Consider the following 18,282-nt stretch of genomic DNA (forward strand, 5'->3'; position numbering starts at 1 on the left):
TAAAGGACTTTTTTATCTTGGTTTTTAAAAAATTCTTTGAGATATATCCATTTAAGCTTTATGTATAACATTTAAAATGTCTGCAATTTTTATATAACAGATCTATCCCTGTTATATGAGATTTAATGGAAAAACCCGGAAAAAATCTGTGGCAGAAATTGTATGTACTTGAGATAACTATTCTGTCTTATCCTTGCAATAATAGTTCAATCACAATGTTTTGTATATATTTTTTCTAAAGACATTTAATAAGATCAGTGTCTTTTTAAGTCAGTCTGTTTCCTTTTAAAGGTACATGTGTGCCTGAATATGTTTATCTCCGTTTATAGATGAGTTCATATGGATGAGAAGTTGTTAACCAATGTGGTCTAAATAATATATATTATTTCATTTGGTCATTATAACCGCAAGGCATAAGTACTATTACACCCATTATAAGGTAAGAAAACTGAGACTGAGAGAGATCAAGTGACTAGTCACACATTAGCTGGAATCAAAACTGGGACTGAGCCCAGGCTGTCTTTCTAGTCCTTGTTTTTAAATCCTACACTGCACTCCCTTCCTTACCAGTAGCTAAGACTCCAAATCTGCAGTCAGATACCGATAACTTATCTTGAAAATAGTAATTATAAATAAGCAATGCTTACTTGGCTTTAAGAGAAATGTTTTGGATTTTTTGTTTTTGTTTTTGTTTCATCCAAAACCTAGTAGCAGACTGGTTGTTTATCCAGGGACCTGGCTGCAACTTACTTGGAGTGAAAAGAAAACAGTAAATGTCTGATAGTGTCCGATAGTGTGGGGATAGCAAAAAGCAGGGCAGAGACACAGAGAACAGATTTGTGGACACAGTGGGGGAAGGAGAGGGTGGGACAAATTGAGAGAGCGACACGGAAACACACATTTCCATATGTAAAGTAGATAGCAAGTGGGCGTTGGCCGTGTGACACGGGAGCTCAGCCCAGTGCTCTGTGACAGCCTAGAGGGCTGGATGGAGTGGGAGGTGAGAGGAGATTGAGGAGGGAGGGAACACATGTATACCTGAGGCTGATTCATGATGTATGGCAGAGGCCAACACGATATTGTAAAGCAATTATCCTCCAATTAAAAAAAAAAAAGTACTGTGGATGAACTACCGTCTCCTCCTTCCTGCTTCCTCCTTCACTTCATGTGTCGTGGCACTCAGAAAAACCATCTTCCCAGCACAGAGCAAGGAGCTGATTCATGAGCCCAATTTTCAAGGGAGAAAGTGTCTTTGAATGCAGACAGGCCTGCATGTGCCTGCCTGCTGCACTTCCAGACTCCTGGCAGCACTGTTAGAAGAAGGACAGGAAGAAAGTTACAGAACATCGGAGGTGGAGGGTTCAAGCCACCCCAGAGGCAGGGGCTGTGGCTCTCCTCAACCCCCCACCATCTGAAGATTGAGACATCCACTCGGCTGCAAAAATATCCTGGTAATTCACTAGGCGAAGTAATTACAGCCAACAGTATCATCATCCCAGCTGCTCATCCCAGCTCTAACTTGGGCTGCAGGAGCAAGGCCACTTGCTTCCAGCTTCCATGGCTGCGTAGGATCCAGGGCTGGCTAACAACCAACACAGTGGAAAGTCAATGGGAACGGGACCTTCCTTTTCCTTCAGCGGGGGGTTGGGGTGGGGGGAGTGCTGGGTTGTTAGCCATTCCTGGGGAGAAGTTTACGCCACACCCTCTGCCCTTTGATATCCAAACTGTATCTCTCAGCTTGGCTCTTGTAAATACAGATGTTAGTGGAAATTGCCTCTGACAGGAAGCTTAAGTCCTGGCCTTTGCAGGTGGTATTCTTTGCATCCACATGTTGCCTCCTTCCTGAGATTTTGCTTTTCTGTCTTCTCACTGGGTCCCCAACAGGGAAGCCCAGACTACATAGTACATTGCTTAGGCTCCCTCATTCCAAGGTCCTACTTTGTAGAGAGCTTCCGTGGGTCACTCTTTTATCATTTCTTGTTTTTAATTTAAGTGTAGTTGACTTACAATGTTATAAATATTGTAATATCAGGTATATAGCAGTGATTCAGTTATACATTTTTTTTCAGATTCTTTTCCGTGATAGGTTATCACACGATATTGAATATAGTTCCTGGTGTTACACAGTAAATTCTTGTTGCTTTTCTATTTTATGTATAGTAGTGTGTCTCTGGGGACCATTCTTTCCTTTATACTTTCTCTAAAATTCTCAGTATTTTATATAACTACTTTTATATAAATCATGTTACTTACATATATATTTGTAGGAGAAAAAGCACTTACTAATTTTTTTAAAGAGGAAAAAAAGTGTCTTCGAGCTACGAATCACCCGGTGCTAAGCCATTTCCTCTCTGTCCTGTTTTGTTCCCATGGGGTCTGCATGTAATTTGCAGGAGCAATACGTCTGCTCCTGAGACACTTGAACTTCGACTCCAGCTTGGTGGCTGAGGATATACAATCTGATCTGTGTCATTGGTGTTACCTCAGGAAACAGGCCCAGATGACTTGGAATCATAGGGTTTCAGAGGTGGAAAGAAAGTCTTACACATCATCTTTTATAACCCGCCCCCTCCTCCACCCCGGTCAGTCGAGACTCTGGAGGCCTGGCATGGATGGAGAGACTTGGTAAAGATCACAGAATTAAGAAGCGACCGACCAAAAACAGGGCTGGACCCCAAGCGCTGGTCCCTTAGACCAGCTCTTTCTCCATCTCCAGTGCCTCCCTGCCTTGGCTCTCATCCCACAGGACCCACCAAGATGTGTTCTCTTGGTTGATGTAGGAGAATACTGTATATCTGACTTCCCTGGGCCATCTGTGTTGCAGTTAAGTGTAGCCAGGTTCCCCTTCCTGTCCAGATAGCAGCACAACCCTGCCATGGGGCCAGAGCTCATTAATTGGAAATGCATGGGCCTGGCCCCAAAATAAATGGATTTTGAACTAACCAGATTTAGATTATCCAATATTTTTATTGAAGGAGAATAGGCCATCAAGTCAACTGAAAAACAGCAGCTGCTTCAAATTATGAGATGCTTTGAATAAAGCAATCTTGGCTAAAAAGGGTTGGGTAATATTATAGCATTATTTGCAAAAGTCAGCCTCTTTGCTGAAGCAACGGCTCCTACGGTAACCTAGCTGGAAACTCTCACGTCTTTCTACTGAGAATATTTTCAGAGTTGTTCTTCACTTGGAACTGGTGAGTTTAGATAGCAAAAAGGAAAACAGATTCTTACATTTTAATGATTGTATTATGTTGTTGTGTCACGTGTTGGAAAGACAAGTAGCACAGGGAACCTGAGAGTTAATGAATATTATTGTTCATCCCAACTAAGAAAGAAAGAAAAAGTCAATTTAAAACTGATGTCAAGAAAAGCATTGGACTTCCCAGGTGATCCTGTGGTTAAGATCCCTGTGCCTGTCAGTGCAGGGGACAGGGGTTTAACCCATGGACCAGAAAGATCCCACAACTAAGCCCGTGTGCCTGTGCTCCGCAACACGCGAAACCACCGCAGTGAGAAGCCCATGCACCGCAACTGGAGAAGAGCCCCTGCTCACTGTAACTAGAGAGAGCATGAGCATAGCAGTGAAGACTCAGCAAAGCCAAAAATAAATAAGTAAATAATTTTTTTTAATTTAGAAAGTTATTGGTTAAAACATTTAAAAAAAAAGCATTATGAGTGATAGTAATATAGTTAGTGTTAGAATGTGGCCAAGATGGTGACAGTTTTCTTATAATTGAGCGAAGTGTAGAAACCAGGGCTTTAAGATGAAGTCCCAAATTATGGAGGAGACAGAGCAAAACATCATTAAACATGATACAGTTCACAACAATGCACCGTTTTGATGTCAGAATAAAATCTAATTCTTGTTTGAGTCCTGGAGGCCTTCGGCATCTTGTTACTTGGCCCCAAAGAAAATCGGTTCAGTTCAGAACTGTTCAGCAGATTTATGTATTTAAGACCCGTCCAGATAAAAGATGTGACGGTCGGGTGTATCACTTCAGCTGGAGGACTGCTTCTCCTCGCTCAGGCGGCACTAACTCCCTCTATATCCTGAAATACAAAGACTGTGTTTCCCTCGGCACATGCACTTAATTTCTTTTTTTTCCCCTTTTCCTGTGAAATCAAAGGTCGTGCTTGCCCTTGCTCTGATTGAACTCTTTGAACCTGTTTCTTTTTGTTTGCCCTTGATATGGTGGCAAGAGCTGCCAAAGGAAAAACCAAACAAGAAATGGTAGTGATGTCAGTGATGCGGTAATTGAGACACAGTGGGACCGGATCTATAGCGCGCTTGAACTTCAAAGCGTGTTTCTCGGGAAAAGCATTGGGTGCCACAGTCAAAGTCTGATGCTTCACCTACATGAGTGTCTAGGACTGTCTTCACTTCCTTGTCTTCACTTCCAAGGAGGAAGGTAACTGAATGGAACACTTTGTAGGTGGGTCTCTACTCCCTTGCCAGAGGGACCCAGGGAACATTCTGGGTACATAGCCACAAACTGGATATCATTTTTGCTTGCCTTGAAACTCGGACCTAAAAATGTATTTCCTAGCAGCTGTGTAACTGCAAAACAAAACAACAACAAAAAATCTGCTCTACTGCAGTGCAAATTACTCACTAGATATCTCCAGGGTTCAGATCTTAATGCTTCAGAAATTTGCTGCAGATTTTACTGTCTATATTTAGACCAAGGAGCCTGTTAGCTTGTGATCCAGGATAAAACCTCTGTATTCTCATGAAAATGAGAAATGTGCCACTGTTGGCAACCTCAGGCTATAATTATGTTAATCTGACCATTTGAAGACTGAAATATGTTGTTTTAAAATGTTTCTGTATTTTTTATTATTCGTAACAATGATCCAAAGAAACTTGGTGAAATGCTAATAAGTTTCTATCCAGTATCACTCTGTGACTAGAGCATAAAAAATGAGTCAGACGTGGTATTTGGATATTTTAGATTTGGGCAGAGAATTTTTATCTACAGATATGTACTCATATTCACAGTGCATCTTAATAATATGAAAGCTACCCAGATGTATTTTCATATTGTAAATGTAGAGACAGTGAATATACATGCAAGGCCATCTCTTCATATATGCCCAATAACAAAACATTTTGACATTTGCATTAAATCAGCACATTGCTATACAAAAAAAAAAGTCAAAAAATTTTTGAGCAGTACTGCAAGATAAATATTTTTCTATCCAGAAGTATTCTAAAGCACGCAGGTTCGTGTTTTTAATACAAATGTGGGGCTCAGACTGTATAGTTGAAATTTTGAGCGCATCCCAAATCTTGCCTTTACCTACTTGGTTCAGCTTCCTCCTTACCAACCAAAACTTTTGTTCCAGTCGCAGGCAAGTGATGACATGCATTCTCTTTTCATTCCCAAAGAGAAGTTCTCCCCAGTGGTAAGATAGGAAGGGAAGAAGCAAGATCCAAAACAAAACTGTGCGTCATCAGCCATCTCACAATTTTTATAAATAATTAATACATGAATTTATAAATAATTAATACATGAATTTATAAATAATTAATACATGAACCCTGATACTGGGAAAGACTGAAGGCAGGAGGCGAAGGGGACAACAGAGATGAGATGGTTGGATGGCATCACCGACTCGATGGACACGAATTTGAGCAAGCTCCGGGAGTTGGGGATGGACAGGGAGGCCTGGCGTGCTGCAGTCCCTGGGGTTGCAAAGAGTCGGACATGACTAAGTGACTGAACTGAATACATGAATCTACTAGCTGAACCAGTATTAAGTGGATGTGTGTGTGTGTGTACTCAAGTCACTCACTTGTGTCTGACTCTCTGTGACCCCATGGACTGTAGCTCACCAGGCTCTCCATCCGTGGAAGTTTCCAGGCAGGAATACTGGAGTGGGTTGCCGTTCCCTCCCCCAGACGGTCTTCCTGACCCAGGGATGGAACCCGTGTCTCCTGCATCTCCTGTGTTGGCAGGTGGATTCTTTACCACTGAGCCACTTAGGAAGCCCTACCAAGTGGATGGGGAGTCTTATATTGCCTGATCTTCATTCAGGATGGCCAATTCATTTGGGAATAGGAACAAGGAAAAGCACCTCCTTGACGGTGAGTTAATAGCATATATAATTGGATTTTTCTCAAGGATGAGATCTCTGGAAAATGATACAGTGTTCTGTTCTTGCATCGGCTACGTTCAGAATCTTCCTTCTTTTATGAACTTCTGTTTCTCAAGAAGAGAGTGTGTCATTTTCTTCCCCTTCTATGCCTATATTACAGTGGGGCTTATCTGTTTGATTTGCTCTCAATTCATGGAGTGAGCCCATTGCTGTTCATTGATGATATTAATCCTACTGCGTGCTGACCACGCTCTTCTGCATGCAAAGTCGTAGTAAGAATAATTTAGCTCTTTTGATGTTCACAGCACCAGGAGGGTAACGACAATTGTTCCCAAACCCATTTGCAGCAGAACCAGGGTCTCAGAAGAGCTCGGTGGCAGGACCACAGTCAGGGCTGTGAGACCACAGCCCAAGGAGATCCTCAGGAACAGAAACCAAGTCTTTTCATTCATAATCCAGGGCTCTCTCCACCACACCCTACTGCCTTCCCTCTGAATCATGGTGGAGAAGAGTGCTGATCAAAGGGAGGATGATTGCATCTTTGGAAAAAAAAAAAAAAAAGACTTTGGAAACTAATTTGTAGGTTTCAGCACATTGAAGAAGTTGTTGAGAGTTGAGGGTTTTCAGAATCAAGCCAAAAACATCTTCTGATTTTAAGAAACTCCCTTTGTCTGTTTATCAACATGTATCTTCCTGTCCTCCATGGGAGAAATTTTGCCCCAATGTTGCTTTTCCGAGAAAGGGAGAAAAGTGAAAGAAAGGATAATACAAAGAAGGAGAAGAGGAAAAAAAAAAAGCTGGAGATTGGCTTGGGCAGTGGAGGAAGATGAACTAGCTTCTTTAGGGTCAGCCTAGAGCCTGTTTCTTTTTGAAGGGAGTTGCAACCTCTTGCTGCTCATCGTGAACTTGGGAAGGTTCTCCGAGATGACAAAGCATTTTTGTCACTTGCCTCAACTCCTGTGTGACAGAGGATTCTTTCCTTTCAGGGGGCAATGTTTGGGGTGGGGAGAAGGGGGGACAACTAGACCAGAGCTCCCTCTTGCCTGATGTGGCCCCGTGGTGTGTGACCGCCTGTGGCGGTCACGTGGTGTGTGATTTCCTTACATCCTGAGCGGGTATCTGTCCGTGTGGTTTCTCCTGGTTACCCCGTGCCAGGAATGCAGGGCATCACTCAAGGGGAGGAATGCTCAGCGGCCCAGCAGTGCGTCCCTGGGATGCAGAGAAGCAGACCTTGTGGCTGCTGGGGAGGCTCCCGGCCTCGGCGGAACCTGGTAGGGAGCCGGGACTGTCCGTGCAGGGTGAGGCCTGGCAGGGCGTGGGCGGAAAGCACGCCAAGCCCAGCCTCAGGGTATGCTCGCCTCCCAAACTGGTTGTCTTTGAGGCTGTTATTTATCCAAATAAGGAGAGGCAGTGGTTTTGCTGACCATCTCAGATTTCTGAGCCTTGTCCACTGGCTGGCTGGCTTGATATTTGAACTGAAAACAGAAAGGTATCCTTTGAAACGGAGCACTCGTGTGGGGTTCTTAGATGCCCTGGAGTCATCATTTGGAAGGTGGTTTTCCCCCGCGTTTGTAGATAACAGCATTGTGGTCTGATCTCTGTTACTCTCCTCTTGTGTCTCTTGCAATATTCAATCCAAATGACTTCATTCAGGTATTTCTGGGACTGATTTTGGACGGGAGTAATACTGATCCTAGTGATTCTTAAACAGTGCTTCAAGTACCCTTCTTTGAAGAGTGCTCAGAGAAGGTCAGGTCTCTACACTGATTTCTTAACCCGAGAGTTCGAGATTGTTCTGTCTCTGGTATATTTGTGGCCCCCATTCCTTCATCTGTCAAATGGGGATTTTATCCTTTTTCTGATGGAAATGTGCTGGGAATTAAATGGGAATTTTGGAAAGCATCTGGTAAATAAGAAGTCTCCAAAAATGTTTCCTTTCCCTATATCCATCTTTTCCTGGCAGATTTAACTGCAAATATTTACAGATGGAGAAACACTTACGATTGTCACCCTAAGTTGAGTGAGGTCAGCTTTCTGAATGAGGATTTAGACAAGCCCACAAGAGAATGGAGGGCTTCCCAAGTGGCTCAGTGGCAAAGAATCCGCCTGCCAATGCAGGAGACTCAAGTTCAGTCCCTGGGTCAGAAAGATCCCCTGGAGGAGGAAATGGCAACCCACTCCAGTATTCTTGCCTGGAAAATCCCATGGACAGAGAAGCTTGGCGGGCTACAGTCCATGGGGTCGCAAAAGAGTCAGATACAACTCAGCAACTAAACAACAGCCACACAATAGAATGGAGATTTTGAGGGAGCTTGCCTCTTCGATTTGCTCCTTAGAACAGTTTTTGTCAAAGAGTGGTCCCTGGACCAGCAGTCAGCATCATCTGGGGACTTGTTAAAAAGGCAGATTCTCAGGCCCACCCAAGTCCTGCTAAATCAGACACTCAGGAAATGGAGCCCATTAATCTGTGTTTCATCAAGCCCTCTGGGTGATTTTGATGTTGTTAAATTACATCAACTTGCAGAACCACTGCCCGAGAATAATTTGCTGGCTGGATCAGAGGTCTGTCCATTCCCCAACACTTGGCACTTCCCCACCTCTGGTCTATGACCATGCCTTACTTCCTGCCTGAAAATTCCTAAGAAAGGAAACTCTTTCTTCCCTACTGAAATTCTTCTTATCATTTATGGACTCATTTAAATCTCACCTCTTCAGAGAAATATTCTTCAACTATCCCAGGAAGGAAAATCTTATTCATCTATAGATTCCAGAGGGTTTGTCTGTTGCACTTATTTGAAACTTGCCAAAGTTATTCTTGCTTTTGTCTTAAAAAAAATGTATTCGTTTATTTGGCTGTGTTGGGTCTTAGTTGCTGCAGGCTGGATCTTTAGCTATGGCATGTGAGCTCTTAGGTGTAGCGTGCAAGCTCTTAGTCGTGGGAAATGGGATCTAGCTCCCTGACCAGGGATCAAACCCAGGCCCCCTGTCTTGGCACCACAGAGTTTTAGCCACTGGACCGCCAAGGAAGTCCAGCTTTTGTCTTATTTTTATTACTCAGGTACATGCTTCACCTTCTCTCCTCTTAAGAGGTACAAATTGTGTGGCTTAAAGGTTCTTTTCCCTTCCTCAGCCTTAAACTTGGGCTTTGCATACCTGGTGACCACTCAATAAATATTGCATGGACTGAGCTTCCCTGGTGGGTCAGTGGTAAAGAATCTGCCTGCCAACGCAGGAGACAAGGGTTCAGTCTCTGTCCTGGAAAGATCCCATGTGCTGTGGGGCAACTAAGCCTGCGTGCCACAACTACTGAACCCAAGTCTGGAGCCCGGGAGCCACGGCTTCTGAAACCCGACTGCGCTAGAGCTCGTGCCGTGCAACATGAGACGCCACCGCGACGAGAAGCCCGTGCGCTGCAACTGGAGAAAAGCCCAAGCAGCGGTGAAGACTCGGCACAGTCAACAATAAATGAAATTTAAAAATATTTCATGGACCCACAGAATGTTGTAGTTGGGATGGGCCTTAGAGACCCAAGAGGTCAGGCTTCTTGCTTACGGATTAAGAGCCAGATGTTAACACCTGGATCAGAAGGCAAGTTCTGTGATGCCCAGTTTGGTGTTCCTCTTCCACATACTGCATTAACTGCTGAGACGCCTGGATGGGGGCCATCGGGGCTCTTGACCTGGTCCGGAGGAACAGATGCTTCTCATTTGCTGTCACAGACTCCAACCAAACCCTTTGAAAACAGATGGGTGTTCAAAGGTATATTCATGTAATTTATAAACATGGAACCTTTTGGTTCTTTCATAATTAATGAGAACTGGGAAAGTTTGTGCATCTATATAGTTACATAACATATGGCATCTATTCTCAGTCATACATTCCCAGTTCACACGTTCAGTATACCTGGGATACCCATGGAACTTCTTTGGGTGTGCTATATGCGGCGTAAGACGCTTCAGTCATGTTGGATTCTTCCCTACGGACCATAGCCCACCAGGCTCCTCTGTCCATGGGATTCTTCAGGCAAGAATACTGGAGTGGGTTGCTATGCCCTTCTCCAGGGGACCTTCCCCACCCAGGGATTGAACCCATGTCCCTTACATCTCCCGCAATGGCAGGCGGGTTCTTTATAACTAGTGCCACCTGGGAAGCCCTATAATTTAATTTTTATTTACATATTTATAGAAACCATTATATTATTATCTGTATGATGTATATGGATATATGAAATTATATACATATGAATGTATGAAATCATATCCCTACCAGCAATTCAGAAGTGTGCTCTTTTGTCCACATCCTCACCAGTGCTTGTTTTCTCTTGTCTTTTTGGTAATACCATTCTAACAGGTGTGAGATAATATTTACTGTGGGTTTTGACTTGCATTGTACTGATGATTAGTCATGTTGAGTACATTTTCATATTCCAATGGGCTATCTGCATGTCTTTTTGGAAAAAATAATGTTTCCTTTGCCCTTTCACACATTGGATTGTTTGGTTTCTTTTTTTTTTTAACATTTTATATTAGAGTACAGTCGATTTAACAATGTGGTGATACTTTGAAGTGGACAGCAGAGTGACTCAGGCATACACATACATGTATCCATTCTCCCCCAAACTGCCCTCCCATCCAGGCTGCCACATAAGGTGGAGCAGAGTTCCCTGTGCTATACAGAAGGACCTTGTTGGTTATCCATTTTAAAGACAGCAGTGCGTACATATCAATCTCAAACTCCCTAACTATCCCTTTCCCCGTGGTAACCATAAGTTCATCCCATGGAACTTCTTTTAGTTTCAAGAGTTGCTATTGCCTTGTGGACTCAGCGAGGGAAGAAGAAGGTGGGACAAATGGAGAGAGTAGCATGGAAACATATACACCATATGTAAAATAGATAGCCAGTGGGAATGTGCTCTATGACTCGGGGAACTCAAACCGGAGCTCTGTGACAACCTCGAGGGGTGGGATGGGGGCGAAGGTGGGAGGGAGGATCAAGAAGGAGGGGACACTTGTCTACCTGTGGCTGGTCCATGTTGATGTGTGGCAGAAACCAACACAATATTGGACATCAATTATCCTTCAATTAAAAATAAATAAGCCTAAAAAAAGTTGCTGTTACGAGAAAATCAAGTGGCTCTCGTGAACCTGGGAAAAATTTGGCACCAGGGCTGTTTTGATCTGGATTGCCATCATTGTTTTTTCAAGTTTATTTTGAAGTTAAAAATTGAAGTTGGTGGATTTGTTGAGTTATTGTCCTTCAGTGTTGTCCTCTGGGTCTCTTCACTCACACAGCCCTTTCTTCTTTTGACACTCTGGCTAATATTGTTCAGCCCAGGGTCAAAATAATGGCAAGACTAAAACACCTTTCATTGGAAGCCATCCATAAAATTCCCTTGAAGACTGACTCTGCTGACAGCGCTCATCTTGTATTGTGTTCTTGGTTCTGGCACTTAGTAATAGAACCAGCACATGCCCTTCTGCGATCAATGCAAAACAAAGCAGGATGCAGGCAGTGGGATGATTCCAATAGAAGGGCCATAGCTACAACCCAGGCGCACAGAATTGATTCCAGAAAAGTTGTTAGGAAAGATGGGAAACAGGCCTGACGGGGTTAAATCTACCAGGGAACTCTTGGTGTTAAGAAGCTAAGATGTTAAGAACTCCTTAGGGAGTTCCCTGGTGGTCCAGTGGTTAAGAACTCCCTGCTTCCATAGCAGTGGACAAAGGTTCGAACCCTGGTTGAGGAACTAAGATCCAACATACCATGCTGCCTGGCCAAAAAAAAGAAGAAGCTGGGACTGTTTAAAGCCCTGAGAAAGAGATTGACCTCACTCTGAGTAGCTACAATTTGAGAGGGCAAAGCAAGAATGAAAGACCATTTGTTTTCCAACTAGGTATCATCCATTCATTAGTTTGTTTACCAGCATTTTCCCCGGCAGTCTCTAAAGACTATCTACCTTTTAAGCTGTAGTTGTGAAGCATAAAATTCTATGTATTTAGATCATTGTCAGTTTGCTGTGTAGGTTTGGATACGGTAAGGATATGTTTTATCATCAAACTAAAATATTTTTTTAAATTCTTGCATTGTTGTGAACATCCTAAAGCTATATGATATTGAATCAGCTTTTTTTTTTTTTTTTTTTTCATTTACAACCTAATCACCTTGACCCGTTTCCCAAATGAAAGTTAAGCAGGGCACAGGGGCAGAGGTGGAACACGTCTCTGAGAAATATCACCCCAGGAATGTTACCCAGTAGAGGGATCGGGGTCCTAGTGGTAAAGAATGTTAATCAGATGAGGTCTGGATCTTTTATCCCAAAAGCAATCTGGTGTCTTTGACTAGCGAAGACATGTATGTGTGTGTATACATATACATAATATGTGTGCATGCTGAGTCACTTCAGTTGTGTCTGACTCTTTGCGACCTTATGGACTGTAGCCCAACAGGTTCATTCCTCTGTCCATGGGATTCTCCAGGCATCAATACTGGAGTGGGTTGCCATGCCCTCCTCCAGGGGATCTTCCCAACCTAGGAATCGAACCTATATCTCTTATGTCTCGTGCATTGGCAAGAAGGTTCTTTACCACAAAACTGAGGACTTTGGCTTTCACTTTTCATATAATATGTAAATATATGTAAGCATGTTATATATAAGCATAATGTGTACTAATATGTGTGTGTGGGTGCTCAGTCGCTCATTCGAGTCCAACTCTTCGAGACCCCATAGATTGTAGCCTGCCAGGCTCTTCTGTCCAAGGAATTTTCCAGGCAAGAATACTGGAGTGGCTTGCCATTTCCTTCTCCAGGGGATCTTCCCAACCTAGGAAATGAACTTGAGTCTCTTTCATCTCCTACACTGGCAGGCGAATTTTTTACCACTGGGTCACCTGGATATTAGTTAAATGTGATGTATAATTATATAACACATTTTGAGGCAGGAAGATAAAACTTAATGAGTACCTGGGTAGTTAGATCCTAAACCCACTGAGATGTTCTGTTACTCTTTTCCTTTGCTGTGAAAATCTGTACCCGAAAGTGGAACAAATGAGGTGTTTCCTCAAACAGAGTTTACCAGACTGCCTACTCAAGGTCAAAACTCAAGTGTATAAACCCTCAGTAATCCATGTAGGGAAGACGTTGGGAGCATCAGCCTCACAGAGTTGCTCAGAGAGCTGAAGGACATTTCACACTTACACAGAGAAAGAAGTAGTAACAGTGCTGAGGCTGAAGATGGTTTCTTTTGAGGGATCTTAGTTCCTTGACCAAGAATTGAACCTGTTTTCCCATGCACTGGGAGCACAGAGTCTTAACCAGTGAACCACTGGGGAGGTCCCAAGAGGGGGATTCTTGCTGCTCCACTATTTACTGGGCTTCCCTAGTGACTCAGCTGATGAAGAATTTGCCTGCAATGAGGGAGACCTGGGTTCAGTATCTGGGCTGGGAAGATCACCTGGAGAAGGGAACGGCTACCCACTCCAGTATTCTGGCCTGGAGAACTCCTCAACTGTACAGTCCATGGGGTTGCAAAGAGTCAGACAGGACTGAGCGACTCTCACACTCACTCACTACTTAGTACTATGAGAAGGTGGGCAGGGTCCTTATCTCCTCATACTTCGATCATTTCCATTTTCTCGCCATTCACATGGGGAGAGCGACACTGGACCTAAACATGTATATCACTGCATTCTGAGGGTCATGAGATAAAATCATCATTGAAAACACTATCTAAACTGCAAATCAAAGGATGATGATTATGGGATGTGTGTGTATGCACGCACAGCCATCTAAAATCCTTTGTGGGAACTTGTGTGGCAGTCCAGTGGTTAAGACTCTGCACTTCCATCACAAGGGCATGAATTCAGTCCCTGGTTGTAGAACCAGGTCCTGCATGCTACATGGCGTGGCAACCCCCCAGAAGCAAAGTCCTTGGTAGAATAAGAAACATTATAAATAAACAAAACAATATATGATCTGTTGCAGAATGTATGTTGACCAATTAAATGGGAGTTTGGAGAACTGTCCTACAAAGAAAAACAAAATCTAAGGCACTGAACATTTGTATTTGGGGGGGGGGGGGGTAGTGGTAGACGGAGATGACTTATCTAGAAGTACCAGAAGGGAGTTGTGTATAAAAGACAGTGTCCGTCCAGGAAATGGGTGGATGTGCAGAGGTGGTGGTAAATAATGAGGAGTTCTTTGTACCATCTGTTGCAAGTGGTAACAAGAAAATATCCTTTTACAAAGCGTAACTATTTTAGATATAACCGAACTTGTCCTTGGCCTGAATCATACAGGAGCATCCCAACAGAAGACTGAGTGTTGGTGAGAGAAGGATAGTTTTCTTTTATCTGTGCTGAACTCCACACAGTGACTGATTGTGGCTTGGAAGTTACATTATTTATTTCATGTTACTTGTTACCCGTTTCCCTGCTGAGATCTTGAGTCACCACTGGGCACAGTGTTAAGTCAGCCGGTGGGGCTGGTACAGGGGAGCTCCGCAGAGTTGTGTGTGTCAAAATATTTGTGGGAATAGCACTCATCTTAAATATAGCCAGAAGCTAACCATCTCTTCCCTGAGAATTAAATAATTTTGGCAACAGTCTGTCTGTCTCGTGTCTGGGAGACATTCCATTTATGACCAAATGAAACATGAATAGACATTAATAGACCTTCCAAAGGACCCTCTTTCCAATTTTAACAGCGTAAGCAAGATGAACTTGAAACTTTTCCAGCGGCAAATTCACTTCCCTTCCCAATAGCATCTTCGAGTTTTTAAGCCCAGTTTAGATTTTCTCTTAGCATATGTAATTTTTTAAAAAGCCAATAAAGCAGCAAAAGCGAAAGGGGAGATAGGAATACATTTCACAAGACCGTTGGCCTTAACCAGAGCATGAAAATGTATTTCCTGTTGAGGTAATGCTGAGTGTTTATTAGCCTGTCTTTTCTTAATACTCACTAGAAATAAATTGCTTCCACTTTGCAAAGTGCCAGTCAGTGAAAGGAACAGAGGGAATGAATAGCAGGATACTGAACACACTGCTGGCAAGAGCAGGTTCACAGAGGCTGTGGCATCCCAAGGTAGGCAGCTGCGAACCTGGCAAAATAATTAAACCAGATTGTGGGGTGTTGGTGCTTGTGTTCCCCCCAGAATGAACCAAACTCCGTGCGAAGTTGTCCTGTAGGAGACGTTTCCTGGAGGATATGCACCACCCAGGTGAAGCCGAGTTCTCTGGTACAATAATCCTGTGCAGGAAATTCGCCTGCCTGATCCCCCAGCCCTCTCTGAGTTAACTGCACTCCCTTTCTCTTGGGTGAGCTGGGCGCTGAAGCCTTACTAGACAGCATTTCACTCATCCTGATTCACTGCAGGATGGAGCCAGTTTTCAAACTCCTGACGATGGATGACTGCTCTAGTCCTGACAAAGCTGTGCGTGTCCTGCCCAGGCGGCGCCCAGAGGCATTTTGAAAGTGAGAGGAGATTGCTGTGAACTTGCAAGAAGAGACCAGGACCATCTCTGACCTTGCACTCACTGACTCCCAAGGTAGCCGGGTCCACAGAAGTCACCTGCCTCTAAAGCAGCAGACATGAGCCCCTGTGCTGAGCTTGGGGGGTTCCTGTAGCCAATAGCAGTGACAGCTCAGTGCTTCTGTGTCCTGGGGGTAGGGGTGTGGCAGAACCCAGACATTTCACATTCGTTCACCTGACAGACAGCCCTGCCCATAGAAAGAGCAGGTAGGGGACTTCCTTGGTGGTCCACTGGTTAAGACTTTGCCTTCCAGTCCTGGGGGTGCGGGTTCAATCCCTGGTCGGGGAGCTAAGGTCCCGCACGCCTCACCACCAAAAAACCCGGAACATAAAACAGAAGGAATATTGTAACAAATTCAATACAGAGTTTAAAATGGTCCACATCAAAAACATCTTAAAAATAAAGAGCAAGTCAGTTCTTACAAGGATGGTGCTGTTTAGGACATCTTATGCCCTAAAACAGGGGCTTTGGGGAAACAGTAGGGGTGGAACCACGTCTTCATCAGACCAGAGAGGCCAACGCCTCCACCCCCTTTCCTGGAATGCACGCCTTTGATGGAGGGAACGAAACCTGCCAAATGTATACCAGATGCGTCAGGGGCCGAGACTGTGTGCTTTCCACACTCTGGTGAGGAATAACAAACTCTCGCCGATTAGATTAAAAATCAAAACAAGGCTTTCCACGTTCCGTCTCCTCTTCCCCAACCTCTTAGGTGGCCTCTGTTACAACCACTTCATCCAAATATTGTTTCGAATGAGACATCTTAGGAGGGAAGCGATGTCATGGGCGCCGCATTCTCCCTCTTTTCATGACCACAGAGCTTTCTGATGGCTGTAAACAGTTTTTTTAGCAAGCTTGCGACGCTGACTGGATTTGAACTTTGGAGACGTCACGAAATTCTTTTGGTCAGCAAGACCAACCTCTGGAGGCCTTAAAATGTTTGAAAAATGCAGGGGCTGCCCAGAGCATGGTTGTGGGGTGTGGCATGAGGTCTGCGTGGCCTCCAGCCCAGCTTTTTTAGTTATTTGTCACTGGATTCCCACTTGAATAGCCTTCTACTCTATTCAGCCCCCGAGGGCTCAGGAAACACGATGGTGATTAAACGCAGCCTACCTGGGAGCTAAGGAAATGCTTCTCTCTATCCTTTTGTTGGTAATGCGTTCATACCTGTCTCCTCTGAGAGCAGCACAAGCCACTTCTTGCTGGGAACACAGACCTCCTAGTGCCTGTTCCCCTGGACCAAGAGAGCTGTGTTGACAGCAGTCGCCCACAAGGGTCTCCGGAGACTGCCCTGGCCTCCTCCTCCCCCGTCTTGTTGAGGGTGGGGCAGAAGGGCTCCGGTTCCCTCTCTCGAATACCCTCTTTGCTCAGCCTTGGCTGGCCCTCTCTCTCATCCCGTCTCATTTCAGGTGTGTTTTCTAGAATGATTGCACTTGCTTGCCTGGTGCTGCCTCGGCCTGATTCTCAAAGTTCAGCTCGGTAAAACCAGCCTGGTTAATTAATAGACAGCCTCCTCTGTCACCTTCCTTGTTTACCCTGCGGTGTTATCAACCAGGGGAAAAGGCTCACATTTGTCTCGGCTTCAGGGACATCAAAAGTCCGGCGGCCGAATGGACCTGGGGTACCTGGGTTTTCTCTGGAACCCTCTGGTCCTCAGCAGAACACTGGTCTGAGAGTTGGGGGAAATGAGCATGCTGGGTCTTCTGATGATTTCATTTGTTGGTGGCTGGTGGTTTGCTTGTGTTAGTGACCCTCTTTACATCACTAAGATCCGTCTTGTATTAATATTTCCTTCACTATTACCCAGTTTACCTAGGCCTCCCCGAGTTGGTTTGTCGGTGTGTGTTTTCCGTGTAAGCAGCTGTGGGAGGTCTGAGTCACCCGTGCGGTAGCCTGTGGTTGGATGTGGGCTGAGGTTATTCAGTGACTAATTGCCAAGGGGAGGAGAAATTGGCTTATCACGGGGAGGACGCCTTTTTATCCATGCCTGTAGCAGCTTCGCTCAGAAGACAGGGTAAAGCAGAAGGGTCTTTCCTGAGCTGGGGAACATTTTAGGATCTGTGGTTTTTTGTGTGTGTGTGATTTCTTCTCTGAAGAGAAAGCTGTCTAAAATATCCGAGGGTGGAACTGAGGACTTAGATGAAACCAGCAAACAAAGGAATCGCGTAATTGGGAGCTCAGCCAATGTGCTTTTTCCCGGCGTTAGTTGTACAGGTGATTTCCTTAAGAAAAAGTAAGTGGCTTTAATTCTTTGAGGATGAGAGAGTCTCCTAAGAGTCATTTTCAGTTTTGTCCAGTGACTTCATTGTATGGTCTGATTGAGTAGTGTGTTTACAAATTCTAGACTTGGAAGGGTGGGGTTTGAAATACAGTAAATGGTACATGATAGTCCCTTTCCTCAAAGAGTATATGTATATACACATTTTTTTCAGTGCTCTACAATGAGACAAAATTATATGACACAGTCTCCCAAATGACTTGAAATAAACATCTTTCGTGGTAGATTTCTTTTTTCTAGAAATAGTTTTAAGTTTTTTCTCCTCCTCTGTTATATTGCAGAAAGTTGTTAATGAGTAACATTTGATTTAACTTACAGTGTTTGGGGGGGAAACGAAATACAGAAATCTTAGGATTCCTAACTCAGACTTCAGGTGAT

At 44.1% G+C, this 18,282-nt stretch overlaps 1 protein-coding gene across 13 annotated transcripts in view; it reads left to right on the plus strand.

Annotated features, from left to right (window-relative positions):
• The window catches only part of KIAA1217 (KIAA1217 ortholog), a 346,126-nt gene that overhangs the window by 240,628 nt on the left and 87,216 nt on the right, over positions 1 to 18,282 (plus strand). For 3 of the 13 annotated variants that reach the window (XM_065921099.1, XM_065921100.1, XM_065921096.1), the window contains exon 1: positions 17,647 to 17,859. The exons of 9 other annotated variants lie outside the window; for them this stretch is intronic. The gene's annotated coding sequence lies outside the window, so the exon portion shown is untranslated. One more of the 13 variants, XM_065921101.1, reaches the window with a different exon arrangement.

This window comes from Muntiacus reevesi, chromosome 2, assembly GCF_963930625.1.
Source record: "Muntiacus reevesi chromosome 2, mMunRee1.1, whole genome shotgun sequence".
Lineage (NCBI taxonomy): Eukaryota > Metazoa > Chordata > Mammalia > Artiodactyla > Cervidae > Muntiacus > Muntiacus reevesi.